We start from the raw sequence: 18,388 nt of genomic DNA, 5'->3' as shown, positions 1-18,388 counted from the left end.
ATATTTTACGTCAATTTCCAGGCGTCTGCCAGTTCAATTTCAACAGAAACTCTGTGACACTCTCCAACGGGTCAAACAAACCTGCGAACATTCGTGCTGCCCTTCTCTGTATACATTCAGTATCGCCTGGCAGTCGTATCTGATTATGATCCAAGAATCTCGAGCAATATTGGGGGATGGGTCACACGAGTGATTTCTAAGCAATTTCTTTTGTACACAGATAGTATTTTCCTAGAATTCTACCAACGAATGGCAGCCTGCCACCGTCTTTCCCTAAGACTGCGACTGTGTGACGGTTCCATTTCAAATCTCTAGAAATTTTTACACCCAGGTATTTGTGAGTTGAGCGATTGCGAATTTGACTCGCTGACACTATACTCGTAGGATAAGGTTATTTCGGGAACATTTGAACCAAGTTGTCATGCTTTGCACTACACTGAAATCTCATGAGGGCGTGGCTTCTTTCAGACTGTACTTCATTACAGACAACTGCATCATTTGCGGAAAGACTGAAGTTCCAAATAGACCGCGTAGCCACCACCCCCTTCTCCCCTCCAATTTGCTATCTGAAGACTGGAAGTCCCATATGTAAACCACTTTCAGAAGTTCGTTTACTTTCTGTATCAGTTAATGTGTTAAATACTTGACCTGAAGAAGCATAACCCTTTGCAGTTGAAAACGCTCTGTTTTAAGAGAAGGTAGTTTTTCGAAAACATCTCAGTGTTTATGTACTGAACTAGGTGTTGTACAATGCTATAATTTTCAGGTACATTCGGCGATGTATGTGGATACTGTCTGACAAATGTGTTGCGAATAGAGTGAGTAGTGAAGAAGTAATAAAGTGAAACATCAAGCCTGATGCTGACACCTTACTGCATGAAGAGCGAACATGTAGTAGTGATAAAAGTCTTTTTATCCTTTCATCATTCTGTCAGGGATGACTGAGGGAAAAAAAGTTTCGCCAAGTTTCAAAATTAAGTGGGAAGTTTGTTGTAAGTCGCCAGGTGCTGCCATTCACAAATGCTCGGTGAGTATAGTCTCGATAATTTGCGCGCCATGAAATTATGCTGCCTTAGACGAGTACGCAGTTTTTAACTTTTAACGCCCGACTAATTGCGCTAAACCTATGCCTTTAAATGAAGGACGGAAGGAGGATTGTATTTAATGTGCCATCGATGTCGAGGTCATTAGAGACGGAGCAGGAGCTGGCACTGCGTCAAGGAAGGGTAAAAGAAGTCCGCCGTGCCCTTTCAAAGGAACCATCCCAGCATTTGCTTGGAGCGATTCAGGAAAATTACGGAAAACATATCAGGATGGCCGGACGCGGATTTAAACCGTCGTCCTCCCGAATGCGAGTCTAGTGTACTAGTTGACAGCTCGTCGTCTAGAAGCTAGCGTTGCTGCTCTGGATCCTGGGATTCCGGGTTCGATTCACGGCTGGGTTGCGTCCTCCAGCCGGGAACTAGGTGTCTGTGTTGTCCTTTTCATTTCATCATCATTTGTGAAGGTGGCGAAACTGGACTGTGTAAAGGTTGGGGCTTTGTACAGGCGCTGATAACCGTGCAGTTGAGCGCCTCACAAACCAAACATCATCATCATCATATTCATCATCATCATCATCATCATCATCATCATCCAGTGTACTAACCACTGCGACAGCTCGCTCGGTATACATGTAAACGAGTAGATTATGTCAGCATTTTTAGTATTTACATTGACTTCATTCTTCATAAATGAAAGCATGAACTACGAGAAGACAAAGGAATTGGGATAACGAATGAGAAATACCTCATTGTGCTTCTGTTTGTAGATGACATGATTCAAGTGAATGAAATGACCTCCAAAGATCTATATACCACCTGAACGAAATACGCAACGAATATAACTTTAAAATTTCTAGTAATAAAACGAAAATAAGTGCACTTCGAGGAAAATATTCAGTCAGATTAAAACTAGTTTTGGATAATCCTGCTTTAGAACAGGTCTCTTAAACCTTCATTTAGGGTACGCTGTAAGATCTGATTGTTACTCTGATAGTGAAAATAAATTACACAAATTCTAAGCTGTCTGTGGCACCATAATCCGAACATAAGGCATTAAAGTACCGACAAAAACAGATTGTCCCGAAATTCTATAAAGTGGTCGCGGTTCCTGTGTTATGCTATGAAAGCGAAAACATGATTAAAACAAAAAAAATTCACTCGGCAGAGATGAGGTTCCTAAGGATTTCGAAGGGCTGCAGGACAAGAAATGATTAGGAATGAAGATTCTAGGGAAAAATTTAGTATTTTCAACGGAAACTAAAAAATTCAAAAATATCGTGAAGACTAGTGTGAATCCTAAGTCCCAGACTTACCCAAAAGATTCTGAACTACAAGCGGAATGGGAGAAGTGATATTGAAAGACCTCGGACGTGGGAGTAATTTCGTTTGAGACACTATCCCGCGTGGCGACTACTGAAGTACTTATATATTAAAGAATTCTTAAGTTATACACCAAAATAATTAAGTTTTCATGTAGTTTACGTTCACTGATGTAAAAAAAAATATTTATTGCTTTCTAAAGTGTGCTATGTTCTTTCTCAGGGTTCAAACTGTCTCCATGCCAAATTTGAACAATATCTGTTAAGCGGTTTAGACTCGAAAACGAAACAGATTGTGTTACAAAGTAGAAAAACAACAAGCGGCGTCACTTTCTGCAGGACGCGGCCATCATTTTGCAGGACAATGTTCGGGCACGCTTGGTTCAAGTCCTGACTGATTAGATCGTTATATGGCGATGGGAAGCGCCGCACCACTCACCACGCTCCCCTGACTTACGCCCTCGTGAGCTCAGCTTGATTCATAACGTGAAGGACGAACTTTGGGGTATTTGGTTCGGAGCTGTTATGGAGATTCGTCGGACAATAGACCGCTCCATTCGAACTACCTATACAACTGGCGTAGCTAGGGGTATCTTGCTCTTTCGACATCACTGGCGACGGCCTATATACGAGTGCTGTTCAAAAAATATCTGACTCTTTTAATTGTTGAAATCGACAATGGTATGAGGGCGTGCGTGCGCTCATGTTTTCAGGCATACATAGCACACATACCTGATTTTCTTCACTACTTCGGAACACTTGTAAGTGGTTCACGTTGGATTTAGTAATGTGAACAAAATGACATCGTTGCATCACATTTGGCTTCAGGCTTGGCGATTCTCAAGTTGAAACCATCATGTGTTTGTGGGCTAAGTAATGGGTACTACACGGCTAAAGGAGTGGTACAACCATTTCAAAGGTAGCCGCTAATCAATGAAGACAGAAGACAGTTAAGGTGCGCCCTCAATATCCGCAAATCAGGTCGTTACTGACCCCGCAAGCTCCCTGGTGAAGCAGAATAGACGAATCACAATCAGAGAAGTTGCAGTCTAATCTAAAAGCCGTAAATTCAACTAAATAACTAGGTATTACAATAACTAACAACTTAAATTGAAAGGAACACATAGAAAATGTTGTGGGAAAGGCTAACCAAAGACTGCGTTTTATTGGCAAGAACCTTAGAAAACGTTACAGACTTACAAAGGAAACTGCCTACACTACGCTTGTCCATCTTCTTTTAGAATACTGCTTGGAGATGTGGGATCCTTACAAGATAGGACTGACGGAGTAGATCGAAAAAGTTCAAAGAAAGCCACCACGTTTTCTATTATCGCGAAATATGGGAGAGAGTGTCACACAAATGATACAGGATTTGGGCCGGGCATCATTAAAAGAAAAGCGTTTTTCGTTGCGACGGAATCATCTCACGAAATTCCAATCACCAACTTTTTCCTCCGAATGAGAAAATATTTTGTTGACACCGACCTACGTAGGGAGGAACGATCACCAAGATAAAATAAGGGAAATCAGAGCTTACGGTAAGATACAGGTCATCATTCTTTCCGGGTGCTATACGAGATTGGAATAAAAGAGACTTGTGAAGGTGATTCGATGAACCCTCTGCCAGGCACTTAAATGTGATTTGCAGAGTATCCACGTAGATGTAAGTATAGGTGTTCACATTATTTTTCCTATCCCCTGTATGTGCATATCGCTTCCCACGAACTTTGTTACCTCAATGTCTATATCTGCACCATTTTCGAAAAATGTGAGCTTACTTATATTATCTGTAATGTTAATATACAACGTGAACAGTAAGGCTCCCAACACACTTCCCTGTGGCCCAAGTGGTTAGTTTTGCACGTATATATGAACTCTCCATTCAAGATGAGATGCTGTGTCCTCCCTACAAAAATATTTTACTGGCCGCACTTTATACGGTACAGGCAAACGGTCAACTACAATTGCTGTTAACTGTGCGGTAACCTCCAGCGTATCAGAAACGGATTAGGAAAATTGTTTCAAATGAGTATACGCACTCGTATTTCGGCAGGTGCACAGTTTTGCCTTTCAATTTTTGAACGTTTCCCAGATACTTTTCCGAAAATTTCGAGCAAAACAAATCGAAATGTTTATTACATCGTGAAACAATGAAGAAGCAAATGCGGGTTTGTTCGCAAACCCGAAGCAACATCTGGAGCAAGAGTCATGGGTTTTAATAAAGTAGCTGTCGATACGTTTTTTCCGTTGCTAACAAATGTAACTGACAAACACAAACTAATGACTTCTCAAATAACTATTTGTGATGAAACAGGCGTTTCGGTTAATCTTAAAAACCAATCGAAGATCACAGCTTGCAAAGGGAAACGTCAAGTAGGATCGTTAACATAAGTGGCGAAACTGCAACCTGCCTCATTAGTACGTCAGCAAGCGGAGCTAACATGCCTCCTACGCTCATATTTCCACGAAAGAAGAAGCAGAAAGAATTTGAGTTAGGACTGGCAGCAGGAGGTTGCGCTGAGGTCCACAGCACCGCATGGATGGCCACAGAGTCGTTCTTTGTATGATTTCGAAAATTTGTGGAATTTTCTAAGGCATCAAAGCACTTCCCAGTTCTCCTTAGATGGCCACTCAGTACATACCACGAACACTGACGTTATGGACTACGCGAGGGAGAGTGGCGTTTCGTTGCTATCTTTACCACCACATAGCTCTCACAGACTTCAGCCGCTTGATGTTTGTTTTATGAAGCATTTAAGATCTCGTTATTGTGATGAGCTTCGAAAATGGCTACGAAGCCACGCAAGGAAAGTCGTAACTACCTTTCAAATTTCAACGCTTTTTGGTTCAGCTTTCATCTAAAGTGCAACAATGAAAACCGCTATTATATGTTTCGAAGCTAATGGAATACGGCCCACGGACCCATCCATATTCACCGATGCAGACTTCCTTCCGGCAGACACATTTGACATCGGACAAAATAGGTCGTCAGATAAAGAGGTTATCATATCTGAACAATTGGAATTGCCTCCACCTAGCACACCAGCTAAAAAAGACGACGCCAACGGGCTGGATAATCAAGCGAACGAGGTTTCAGCGAATTGTAACAATGAACTGCCGCCTAAGAATGACAAAGTTATTGGGGCTAATTGTTCTCATCCTTGGTGCTCTTGGATGACAACTGACAACACCTCATTTCATATTTCACCTGAAATTCTGATGCCCTTGCCAAAAGTTAACAAAAGCAAGAAAAGAGCGAAACTGAAGAGGGGGAAGATCGGTGTTTAACTATTTCGCCGTACAAAAAAAGAGTTAAAAGCCATTATTAGGAAAAATAGAAAAAGAACTTTGCCAAAGAAGAAAGAGCAAAGAAAAAACTATTTGCGAAAGAGAATAAAATTAAGAATTCAAAAAAGAAAGAAAGGGCCTGAAGATAAATGGAAAAAAGGAGAGAGAATACAATACTAACGAGAGTGATTATGAGGAAAGTTCTGACTGTGAATGTTTATATTGTGGTGGGTTTTATTCAAAATCAGTTGAAGGTTGGGTCGCTTGTTCCACGTGCAAAAAATGGACACACGATTCTCGTGCAGGAATAGATAGCGAAGATGATAAGTCTTTCCTTGTGTGTGAATTTTGTAAACAGCCTTAAGAAAAGGATACAATACATGAAAACTGTAGTTTGACATTAATATTCACTTTAAACTAAATAAATACCGAGCAAGCCAATATTTTCTGCATTTCCGATAATTTTATACGGTTTTGTAATCACTTGTACTTACCACCCCATTCTGCCGCGTGCACGGGGCAGAATGGGGCAAATGATATAAATTTCTGTTTTTGAGTGAAAAAATATTGTTATTTTATTTTATGGCAATGTTCTTGTATTTTTGTGATTAATACATCATAAGGTGTTCATATAAAAATTGGTAACTCTCTTATTTATCAATTTTGTACATTTAATCAAAGTTTTCAACTTTGTACCCCATTCTACCCCAGGTTCCCGTATGTGTCGGATAAGAAAGATAAAAATACAATCGCTACTCGTTTCTTTAACGACAATTTAAGCTGTGCTCTCGGGTTCCTCCCATCGTTCATCACGATATATTACGAAAAAAATCATAGTTAACGATCATTATAAATTGCTCTAGAAACGAAGGTAATCACAGTTAACATTTAATAAGGCCACTGGTATCCTTCGAAAGGCTAACTAATGACCGTCATGCTAAACGTCATGGGTCAAAGCGGACGGCTGGAATCGAAATACGCCCTTTGCCCACAATCGCTTCTTCCTGTCAATTTGTGCCATTAATTTCTCTGCTCCCTAATCTGATTTCGTATCTCCCCATCAGCTATTCGATCAAAACTTTTTTAGCATCCTTCTACACCACCACATTTCGGAAGTTTCTAGTCGTCTCCTGTTTGGGGAACCAGGCATATTAACTACTGATTCGCAATATATTTATTCCGAAGGGCAGAAGGTACCTCGAAAACAATGAAAATAATTTTTTTATTGGTGATTGTACCAGTTTGATTTACACTTAGTGCGAATATAAAAGCATTTTAGTCCAAATCCTTATTTGAAGGTGCTAAATGTCGGTTTAAATGGCAGCTTGCTATGTAAGACATGCCCACTTGTTTCTTTGTGACAGCTCTTCTTTGAGATAAGCCTAGGGACATTTTTTTCCCGTTGCTTTGAGCTTTCACCTATTGAATGCATTTTTTCTTGTCTCGTAGTCAGTTGTTTGCTACAGTAATAACGTATCATGGGTGTTTCTCGTTTCTGAACAAAACAAATGCCAAGATCTACCCACAAAGTGTTCGAGAGAAGTTCTGGAAGACTTGCAAGAAATAAAAGAGTAAATATCATTAAACAAATGTTATGTTTTTGTACGGCATGCGTACTATTGGAAAGGAACGAAAAACTTTACGAGCCATCTAAAAAATAAAAAAAAACTTTAGAGTGCGCTGGTTGCAAATAAACGGCAGAGAAATCTATGACACATGCAATGAAAGAAACTATGAATTTAAATGAGTGCAAGTACGTCGTTAAGGGCAATACAACTTTAAATTTTCCGTAACTTTTCTAACTAACCATTTATCCCAGAACCATGGAACTCTAACGGTCAGTTGTCTTACTCGAGGGCATGTAGTAATATTTTGTAATGCTTCCTAGTTGTATTATAAAGAACACTGTGGTCTTTTTATTTTTGAAATTTGCCCGCAAAACGTGTCTTTCTAAATTTCTCCAAATTTACACTATTAATATATTAATCATGAAAAATAGTCAGCTTGTTGGAAGATAGTGGAAACGCATGTAGGAATTGTTTTGTGTTTTACCGTTAATATAACACAGCTTGAGATAAGGGACATGGAAGTAGATCAATTTAACATGGTGGAGATAGAAGATACATTCTCCCCGTGAAATTTGTCTTTAAATACAAATGAATACTTTCAAATCACCAGCTGATATCATGAAGTCATCACTAGAAACGTGAATAATCTCCACAAAAATTGGGAAGTTAATTACTTTGTTGCAAGAAAGTCTCAATCATTCAGGAAAACGATGTTTTCAATAACTTGCTAGCAGTCATAAAAAGCTTTACTACTGACAAATTTCAGTTTAAGAGGAGCCTAAAGGATTTCTTGCTAACCATCTACTCCGACACCATTAATGAATGGAATTTTTTAGTAGAACTAGCGCGCGCGATTGAGATTGACAGAGAGAGAGAGAGAAGTATGTCTAAATTTTCATTCCTCATTCCACGTTCATGATCAGTCCACTTGCGATCTGTGGAAGGTAAATTAGCATATTATTTTCCCATTGAGTATCTCCTCATTATGGATCAATTGCAACGGAAAGTACATATAACCCAATCTAACCCTCTTGCATGTCCCACTTCTGTTGAAGGTTACACATCAGACAAATACCTTCATATTGTTGTTGTTGGTCTTCAGTCCAGAGACTGGTTTGATGCAGCTCTACATGCTACTGTGTCATGTGCAAGGTTCATCTCCCAATACCCACTGCAACCTACATTCTACTTAATCTGCTTAGTGTGTTCATCTCTTGGTCTCCCTCTTCGATTTTTACCCTCCACGTTGCCCTCCAATACTAAATTGGTGATCCCTTGATGCCTCAGAACATGTCCTACCAAACGATCCCTTCTTCTAGTCAAGTTGTGCCACAAATTTCTCTTCTCCCGAATTCTATTCAATACCTCGTCATTATTTATGTGATCTACCCATCTGATCTTCAGCATTCTTCTGTAGCACCACATTTCTAAAGCTTCTATTCTCTTCTTGTCCGAACTCTTCATTGTCCATGATTCACTTCCATACATGGCTACACTCCATACAAACACTCTGAGAAAAGCCTTCCTGATACCTAAATTAATACACGAAGTTAACAAATTTTTCTTGTTCAGAAACACTTTCCTTGCCATTGCCAGTCTACATTTTATATCCTCTCTACTTCGACCGTCATCATCAGTTATTTTGCTCCCCAAATAACAAAACTCCTTTAATACTTTAAGTGTCTCATTTCCTAATCTAACTCAATCAGCATCACCCGACTTAATTCGACTACATTCCATTACCCTCGTTTTGATTTTATTGATGCTCATCTTATATCATCCTTTCAGGACACTCCATTCCGTTCAGCTGCTCTTCCAGGACCTTCGCTGTCTCTGACAGAATTACGTCGTAATCGGCGAACCTCAAGGTTTTAATTTCTCCATGGATTTTAACTCCTACTCCGAATTTTTGTTTTGTTTCCTTTACTGCTTGCTCAATAAACAGATTGAATAACATTGGGGATACACTACAACCCTGTCTCACTCCCTTCCCAACCACTGCTTCCCTTTCATGCCACTCGACTCTTGTAACTCCCATCTGGTTTCTGTACAAATTGTAAATAACCTTTCGCTCCCTGTATTTTACCCTTGCCACCTTCAGAATTTGAAAGAGAGTATTCCATAGTCAACATTGTCAAAAGCATTCTCTAATTCTATAAATGCAAGAAACGTAGGTTTGCTTTCCTTAATCTATTTTCTAAGATAAGTCGTAGGGTCAGTATTGCCTCACGTGTTTTAGTATTTCTGCAGAATCGAAACTGGTCTTCCCCGAGGTCGGCTTCTACCAGTTTTTCCATTCGTCTGTAAAGAATTCGCGTTAGTATTTTGCACCTGTGACTTATTAAACAAATAGTTCGGTAATTTTCACATCTGTCAACACCTGCTTTCTTTGGGATTGGAATTATTATATTCTTCTTGAAGTCTGAGGGTATTTCACCTGTCTCATACATTTTGCTAACCAGATGGTAGAGTTTTGTCATGACTGGCTCTCCCAAGGCCATCAGTAGTTCTAATGGAATGTTGTCTACTCCTGGGGCCTTGTTTCGACTCAGGTCTTTGCTCTGTCAAACTCTTCACGCAGTATCTTATCTCCCATTTCGTCTTCATCTACATCCTCTTCCATTTCCATAATATTGTCCTCAAGCACATCGCCCTTGTATAAACCCTCTATATACTCCTTCCACCTTTCTGCCTTCCCTTCTTTGCTTAGAACTGGGTTGCCATCTGAGTTCTTGATATTCATACAAGTCGTTCTCTTCTCTCCAAAGGTCTCTCTAATTTTCCTGTAGGCAGTATCTATCTTACCCCTAATGAGACAAGCCTCTTCATCCTTACATTTGTCCTCTAGCCATCCCTGCTTAGCCATTTTGCACTTCCTGTCGATCTCATTTTTGAGACGATTCTATTGCTTTTTGCCTGCTTCATTTACTGCATTTTTGTATTTTCTCCTTTCGTCAATGAAATTCAGTATTTCTTCTGTTACCCAAGGATTTCTATGAGCCCTCGTCTTTTTACCTACTTGATCGTCTGCTGCCTTCACTACTTCATCCCTCAGAGCTACCTATTCTTCTTCTACTGTATTACTTTCCCCCTTTCCTGTCAATCGTTTTCTAATGCTCTACCTGAAACACTCTACAACTTCTGATTCTGTCAATTCATCCAGGTACCATCTCCTTAAATTTCCGCCTTTTTCCAGTTTCTTCAGTTTTAATCTAAGGTTCACAACCAATAGATTGTGGTCAGAGTCCACATCTGCCCCTGGAAATGTCATACAATTTAAAACCTGGTTCCTAAATCTCTTTCTTACCATTATACAATCTATCTGAAATATTGCAGTATATCTCCAGGTCTCTTCTACATATAACCTTCTTTCATGATTCTTGAACCAAGTGTTAGCTATGATTAAGTTATGCTCTGTGCAAAAACCTACCAGGCGGCTTCCTCTTTCATTTCTTACCCCCGTTCCATATTTACCTACTACGTTTCCTTTCCTTCCTTTTTCTACTATCGAATTCCAGTCACCTGTGACTATTAAATTTTCATCTCCCTTCACTATCTAAATAATTTCTTTTATCTCATCACACATTTCATCAACTTCATCTGCGGACTGCTTTTACTACTGTGGTACGCGTGGGCTTCGTGTCTGCCTTGGCCACAATAATGCGTTCACTATGCTGTTTGTAGTAGCTTACCGGCATTCCTATTTTTTTTATTCATCATTAGACCTACTCGTGAATTACCTTAATATTAGCCTTCCTAATACTTAAAACTATATTACATGTTAACAATGACACCGGTGGACAGACTATCATGAAATTACTGACCGTCGACAAAGTCACGAATATAACCGACAAGCTAATGGGCCCATACAGGAAAAGGTTTTTCGCCGGAAAACGCGGAAAACTGAAATTCAGCAAATGAGTAAAAAGTATATATTCAGTGACAAAAAATTTGTGTACGTACACAACATACACGACAATAGTGTGGGATTTCTCTATTACGTAACACAGTTTTTGTGATTGTATCTGTCAGCTTTAGTTATTTTTAATTAAAAGAGATTTTAAAAGGACCGAAAGAACGTTTTGGACTACGCTACAGATCGTTCTGTTAGCACAGTCTTTACTTCGTAATCACTTTCGTTGACTTCGGCAACTCTCAACCAAAATTTCCAACCTAACCGAGACAATGCGCTACGATAGAGCCGAGATAATGACAAGAGAATGGGCTACATCACACTCGAAGTAATTTTATATAGATAAGGATCTCCATAACCTGTGTACGTCTAATATGAAAAATCTCCCAACTACTCTCCTCAAATAGTTCGCAATCTTCACCTGACCTTTTAACTGCTAGTATTTCAGAATTAAAAACCGAATTGAAAGAAAACTTGGCTACCAGTCACAAAACTAGAAAAATAAAAATAATAAAAGTGAGAACATGAAACATGTTAGCAATAACCATAAACAGGAGATTCTACAGAAAATAAGAGTGAGAAAGGAAATTATTAATATTATCGACCGTTTAGGAATTCCAGGCTACGAAAGGGTTGAAACCACATATCGAATAATTGGTGGAAGAGTTAGTGTGTTTTAAGATTAAATCCAAACAATAATTAGAGAAAAATATATTGAAGCTAGGCCTATATTACGAAAAATTGCTTAATCTCGAGACAAATTGTGTCCTGTATTAGATGAAGAGTTTGTGCCCGTAGTACGGATAAAACAGTATCTGTAGCATCAGCAGAAACTTCGGACATGTGTTTCATATTTCATCCAAGCCTGCATGCTATAAATACTTAAACAAAATACCACTATATGGAAATTACCTAAGAAGAAGTTCTTGGTAAAGAAACACAGGACACAAATACGTATGTAGGTTTAATACGCACTACAACTGTGTTTATAAATCGCTATAGTTGCCTTGGAGTAACAACGAGCGAATATCAATATAACCTGTACAGCCTGTACGCTTTCCAAAGCTGTTATCCATGAAAGAGCTTATCGACGTTTCGTGAACAAAATACAATTTAAGACCGAAACAATTAATAAAATTATCTGACAATGGGCACTGATGAAAATTGGTGCCAGACCAGGATTAGCACCCGAGTCCCCTGGTTGCTAGGGAGAGGCAATGATCACTGAGTCCGAATTACGCAGTGGTCAACATAACTGCACGAACTGCCCGAACATGCCGTCCGTCAGATCCACGTTCTCAATTTCCCCACAAATTGCTAATGCAGTGCTCCTTGAACATTATCCTCCTCGTCTTAATTATACAGTATATGGCCAAAACAACACACATCGAATATATACAAACTTGGCCTTACGAACATTGCAGTCGCTGTCTATGTAACACATGTCACACTTCAAGAATTTACTATAGACCACGAATCAAGTAACGCAAAAAAAAAAAAGCTCTGCGTCTATTGAGATCTTGATTCCGAGTTACAAAAAAATTAATAAGTCGCCTACATATTACAGTTGCTGCCGAAAGAGGAGAACCACTATTTTCCCACAAACGGAAATAAAATTACGCTTCTATTTCGCCTAGTTTCGGCGGTTACTAAAATTTGTAGTGAAAGTTACATAGTAGACTCTCCTCCCTCCCTCCCTCTCCCCCCGCAGACACGTAGTTTTCGTGGCTGTTGTGCAACTTTTGTACACAGCTAGAGAAAGTGTTTTAAATATGGTGCGGACGGAAACACTAGGCTACGCTACAGAGCAATCTGCGAGCACATCGTTTACTCGGCATTCATAATCGTTGGCATAAACAACTCTCAATCGAATTACCCCCTTCCAACCTAACTTATATCTCGGGTTACACTACCCATCGGCCTGTCATCACAACCAAAATTTCATTGACGTGGGGGGGGGATTTCCTGTATCTCTCTCTCTCTCTCTTGGCAAAACTGTTAGTTATTGTAGATTGATTGTCAGTCTCAACTACATGATTTTCTAATGATAAACACTTTTGCGACGGCTCATAATTTTAGAAGTCCTCTTCGTCTTACTTGGCATAAATTGTTCACTGGCGTCCCAGCAGCACCACGCCAATCTGTTGTTGTCCTAGCAGACCTAACGCACCGCACATCCGACACCTTCGGAACCACTCACTGGCCAGTTAGCAACTGAGCCGATCACTGTTTACATCGTGAAAGGAAAACTATGCAAAGATGTACTCAAATGGCACGACTGATAAGCGCGCGCGCGCGCGCGCGCACACACACACACACACACACACACACACACACACACACACACACACACACACACACACACACAGTAATATCTGTGGAATGTCCATCGACACGCGCAGAACGAAATTCTTCTCGCGAACTTACAGCGTCTCCGAAAAAAATCTCGTGACTATATTCCGGCGTTAGGGCCAGGTTCTCATTCAAATGAGCAAAAAATGGTACATTTGGAAATTTTTTTGAGACAATGAAAATACATTCGAAGGATCTGCTTGGGTATTACGAGTGATCATACTATGAGCTTTATTTTAGATTTTCAGTACAAAAAAAAAAGAACAAAATGGCGCCCGTAATTATGATTTGATCAAGGGCCTGCGAGTCTGAAGTACGCAGACTGCGTCCAGTGTGGCCCCTCAGATGTTACCTGAAATCAAAAATGGATAACATCGGTTGATACTACATTATTTCTCTGAAATTAAAAATGGATAACATCAGTCGATATTACATAAAATTTATGGGAGCGCATATCGAACCGCAATGAAACAACCTTAAATTTATCGATACGAAGCAAATTCGAACTTTGAGTTCGATTTTTTGGGGGTTTGTTTCACTTCTTATGCCTTCACAAAAATTAGTTAATATTAATCAATGTCATATATTATAGGTATAAGCTCCTAAGAAAAGTGTTTACTTTTCTGGGTCAGATGTAGTAGTTAAGAGATAAAACCATTTTTAGTTAATGATGCATGCCGTTCTGAGAAAATCGTTTCTCGAAAAAAAAAATTTCAAAGTTTATGGAAAACTTTTAGTTATATTATTACTTCGATTTGCATGAACTAAGTGTTACACATATATTTTTAATGTCTCTGAAGACGAATCTGAAGTTCGATTTTCGATAGTCAATATATTTTCGGCGAGTATGTTTGCATGCACTCAGCAGTACGAATCATTTTGTGCACGTGCGTCACGCGACGAGTTTTCATCTACATCTATATGGATACCCTGCAAATCACATTTAAGTGCCTGGCAGAGGGTTAATCGAATTACTTTCATAATTAATAATTGAAACTCTCAGCTGCCGACAGGTGTTGATATACCTCGAGGGGGACAGCTGAAAATGTGTGACCCGAGGTATGTCAACAACAACAGTCGGCTGCTGAGGGTTTCAATTAATTATCATTTATTCTAGAGAAGCTGCACAGTTATAAATGGTATCCGTTCTTTCGATAACCGTTACTATCTTCATATATCTTCACAATTCTCTATTATTCCAATCTCGTTTAGAGCGCGGAAAGAACGAACACCTATATCTTTCCGTACGAGCTCTGATTTCCCTTATTTTATCCAGGTGATCGTTTCTCCCTATGTAGGTCGGTGTCAACAAAATATTTTCGCATTCGGAGGAGAAAGTTGGTGATAGGAATTTTGTCGCAACGAAAAACGCCTTTGTTTTAATGATGTCCAGCCCAAATCCTGTATCATTTCAGTGACCATCTCTCCCATTTTCGCGATATAACGTGCTGCGCTTCTTTGAACTTTTTCGATGTACTCCGACAACCCTATCTGGTAAAGAACCCACACCGCGCAGCAGTATTCTAAAAGCGGACGGACAAGCGTACTTGAACAGAGCGTTTCCAACCCAAGTGTGTCCCATGGCAACTGTCTGTCTATGGTAAGCTCCTATGGAACCAAACTGCTGAGGTCATCAGTCCCTATGCTTACACACTACTTAGAGTAACCTAATCTAAGGACAACACACACACACCCATGCCCGGGGAAGGGCTCGAACCTCGTAGCCAATCGTAGCGACAGGGGGAGCCGCGCGAACCGGACAAGGCGTTTGAGACAGCGCGGATACAACCACGCGGCTCATGGCAGTCGTGACACTGCTTCAAACAATGGGCTGTAGAACCTTTTGTAAAGCACGGTGTAAAAAAAAAAAACTTTCCGTTCCATGAGTCTAGACAAGTAAACCTTTAAAAAATGCAACTACAAAGAAAATGAATTTTCGAACGTTTTGAATGAGAACCTGTCCTTAAGGAACACCGTTGATCAAATGTCACAGGGATAATGTACTCAGGTTTCACATGTAGGTTAACAGTTTCTAATCATCTGGAATGAGCAGGGCTTAAAACTTTGAGGCGTTAGATTTCAAGGGCTGTTCTCTTGTTAAATCGACACATCGAAATAAATCGATATCTCGAAATAAATCGGTATTCCGAAATAAACAAATATCTCGAAACAGGTCGTTATCACGAAAACAATCGATATCTCGAAATAAATCGACATCTCGAAATATATCGATATCTGGAAATGTAGCATGATTTCGAAATATATCGAAATCTCGAAACAAATCGATATCTCGAAATAAATTTACATCGGCTTGCACCACAGCACATTTACTTGACGTAAAATACGACGAAATACTCCGCCAATACAGTTCGATTACCGTCTCGTAACTGTTGGACCTGGTGGTCTACCGTCACAGCGCGTGGCTGCAAATCGAGAATCGCGGGATCGAATCGCAGTTGACCCAATAAATTTTTCAGTCTGCGTTTAATCCAGCCTTCACCTCTCAATGATATCAGGAGTCGGTAGAAACAACATGTTGTGCGGATTCCACGTTAAACTGCCGATTCCCTTTCCCCGGTTGGACAACTGGTGTACGTTAATGATAAGCAAGTCACCTAAGTGCCGTCCGATTGAAAGACTTAAACGAGGGCACTGAAATACGCGAAATTTATTAGTATTATTACACTGTCCAAACGCAGTAATCTGAACACGTGTTAAAACCCCGAATAAAAGCCTTTTGCAGCATGAGACGTACAGGAATAGAGTCAATGAGGTAATGACAGTGATAAGAAGCCATTCCGACTCCAGTACTTGCCCAGTTGCGATAGAATTTTATCGATTGAGGATCCGTGGCACAAACTACTCGATCGAGGTGGCCCCTCAGATTCTCGATTGGGTTTAAAGCCGGGAAATTTGGCGGTCAGGGCAGTACGGTAAATTCATCCTAGAGCTTTCAGAACCACGCACATACACTGCGAGCTATGTTACACGTGCATCTAAGGGTGGATATGTTCCCCAAGGATAGGTGCGTACTAGGGTTGATCCATTGTGCCTTTCAGAATAACGAGATCACCCAGGGAGTGCCGCGAAAACATTGCCCACACCATAACGCTCCCTCAGGGTTGCAGGGCTTTTGCTTTCAGACGTTACACGCCAATGGAAATCTGTCCGATGGAGCATAAAATGTGATTAATATGGAGAGGCCACCTGTAGCACTCAGTGGACTTTCAGTTGTGGTACCGGCGTGCAAATGCAAGCTTTCAACGCCAATGAACAGCAGTCAGCATGGGTGCAGGGACCAGGTGCCTACTGCGGAAGCCCATACATTGTTGAGGAAACATTGGTGGCAGCCCTTGGTTCGCCTGGGCAGTCAGCTGCACAAACGTTGCACGTCTATTCGCCAGCACACTTATCTGTAGCTATCGCTCACCTGTGTCGCCTACTGCCCGTAGTCCAACACACTTGCCTCGGAGCCGGATTAGAATACCGAGATTTTGCCACGCACGGTTTACGTTACATACAGTGGCATTTGAAAAGATTACAGATGTTGCCGTTTCGGAAATGCTTCCACCCTTGGGAAGAAAGCCAACGATTATACCCTGTTGGACGGCACACAAATCGCCCCTTTTACGCATTATGACAACGACTTCACTGTTTCCAGCCTCCCACCTCCCCCCCCCCCCCCCCACACCCTCATTCATCACCTACTAATGCTATCACCTGGTGTCTATGAGTATTTACACGAAAACAAGAGTTGGTCACATTAATATGACTGGGCCTACTATTATTATTGAAACTTCCTGGTAGATTAAAACTAGGTGCCGGACCGAGACGCGAACTCGGGACCTTTCCCTTTCGCGGGCAAGTGCTCTACCGTCTGAGCTACCCAAGCACGACTCACGCCCCGTCCTCACAGCTTTGCCAGTACCTTGTCTCCTACCTTCCAAACTTTACAGAAGCTCTCCTGTGAACTTATTAATATTTCGTTGTTGTTCAGTTGTCTTTTGTGTGTGTAGCATTGCCAGGTTACTTGCTACAGTTAACTTTTCTTTGCCTTTGCTTGAGTCGTCTTTCAAGTTTGCAGGGGCCACCGCTATTTGGCGCTATTGGACTGCGACATTACTGTTCTTTCACAATGTGCCGTTTGCTACTCTTAAAACTAACAAGGAGAGCTCCCCAGCGGTGGGATCGACTTTTTGAAACCATATAAGCGGTAGTGTAACTCAAGATTCCCCGTATCAGACCCTGCATCCAGGTGGGCCTCCGTTTGCAAGTAACTGACGGAAAAGATATCCGAATTGTGCGTCATCCTACATAGCGTTAAGGAAGTCGTATTCCATAGTCTGGTTACGTGACATAATGGTTAGGATAGAAGCTTAACCATGCCTCGTCATGTGTAGTAACTTTTTTTATTTTTAAATCTTTATCGAAATGACTTTGATGCCTATTTTTACTCAAGTTATTGGTTTAAATGTAATTTCTTTCGTTCTATTCCTTTGTCACATGATTTTAATCGCCGTATGAACTTTTCCATTTGTTTAATTTTTCTTTATATCATTCTTCTTCCAATCGGAATTTTTGTGAACGTGTATTTTATGATAAGAAGAAAAATTAGACCAAATGAAGAGGTCCATATCACTATTGAATCACGTGTCCGAGGAGTGGAAAAAAAATTATATTTACATCAATTGAATGAAAATGATTATCAATGTCACTTCGATAAAAACCTAAAATAGATTTCTTTCTCTGGTGAGATTCGAACCCACAACCTCATGCATGTGAAGCTAGTATCCTTTCCATTACCCTCACAACCAACTTATGTCATTCGGCTTCCTTCATGCTATCGAGTCTCACACAAAATTCTGTATTTCTTTTCTCGTCAGTTCCTCGCAAACGTCGACCCAC

The sequence above is a fragment of the Schistocerca nitens genome, chromosome 12 (assembly GCF_023898315.1).
Source record: "Schistocerca nitens isolate TAMUIC-IGC-003100 chromosome 12, iqSchNite1.1, whole genome shotgun sequence".
NCBI classification, from domain to species: Eukaryota; Metazoa; Arthropoda; class Insecta; order Orthoptera; family Acrididae; genus Schistocerca; species Schistocerca nitens.
Note: the sequence above shows the minus strand (reverse complement) of the source record.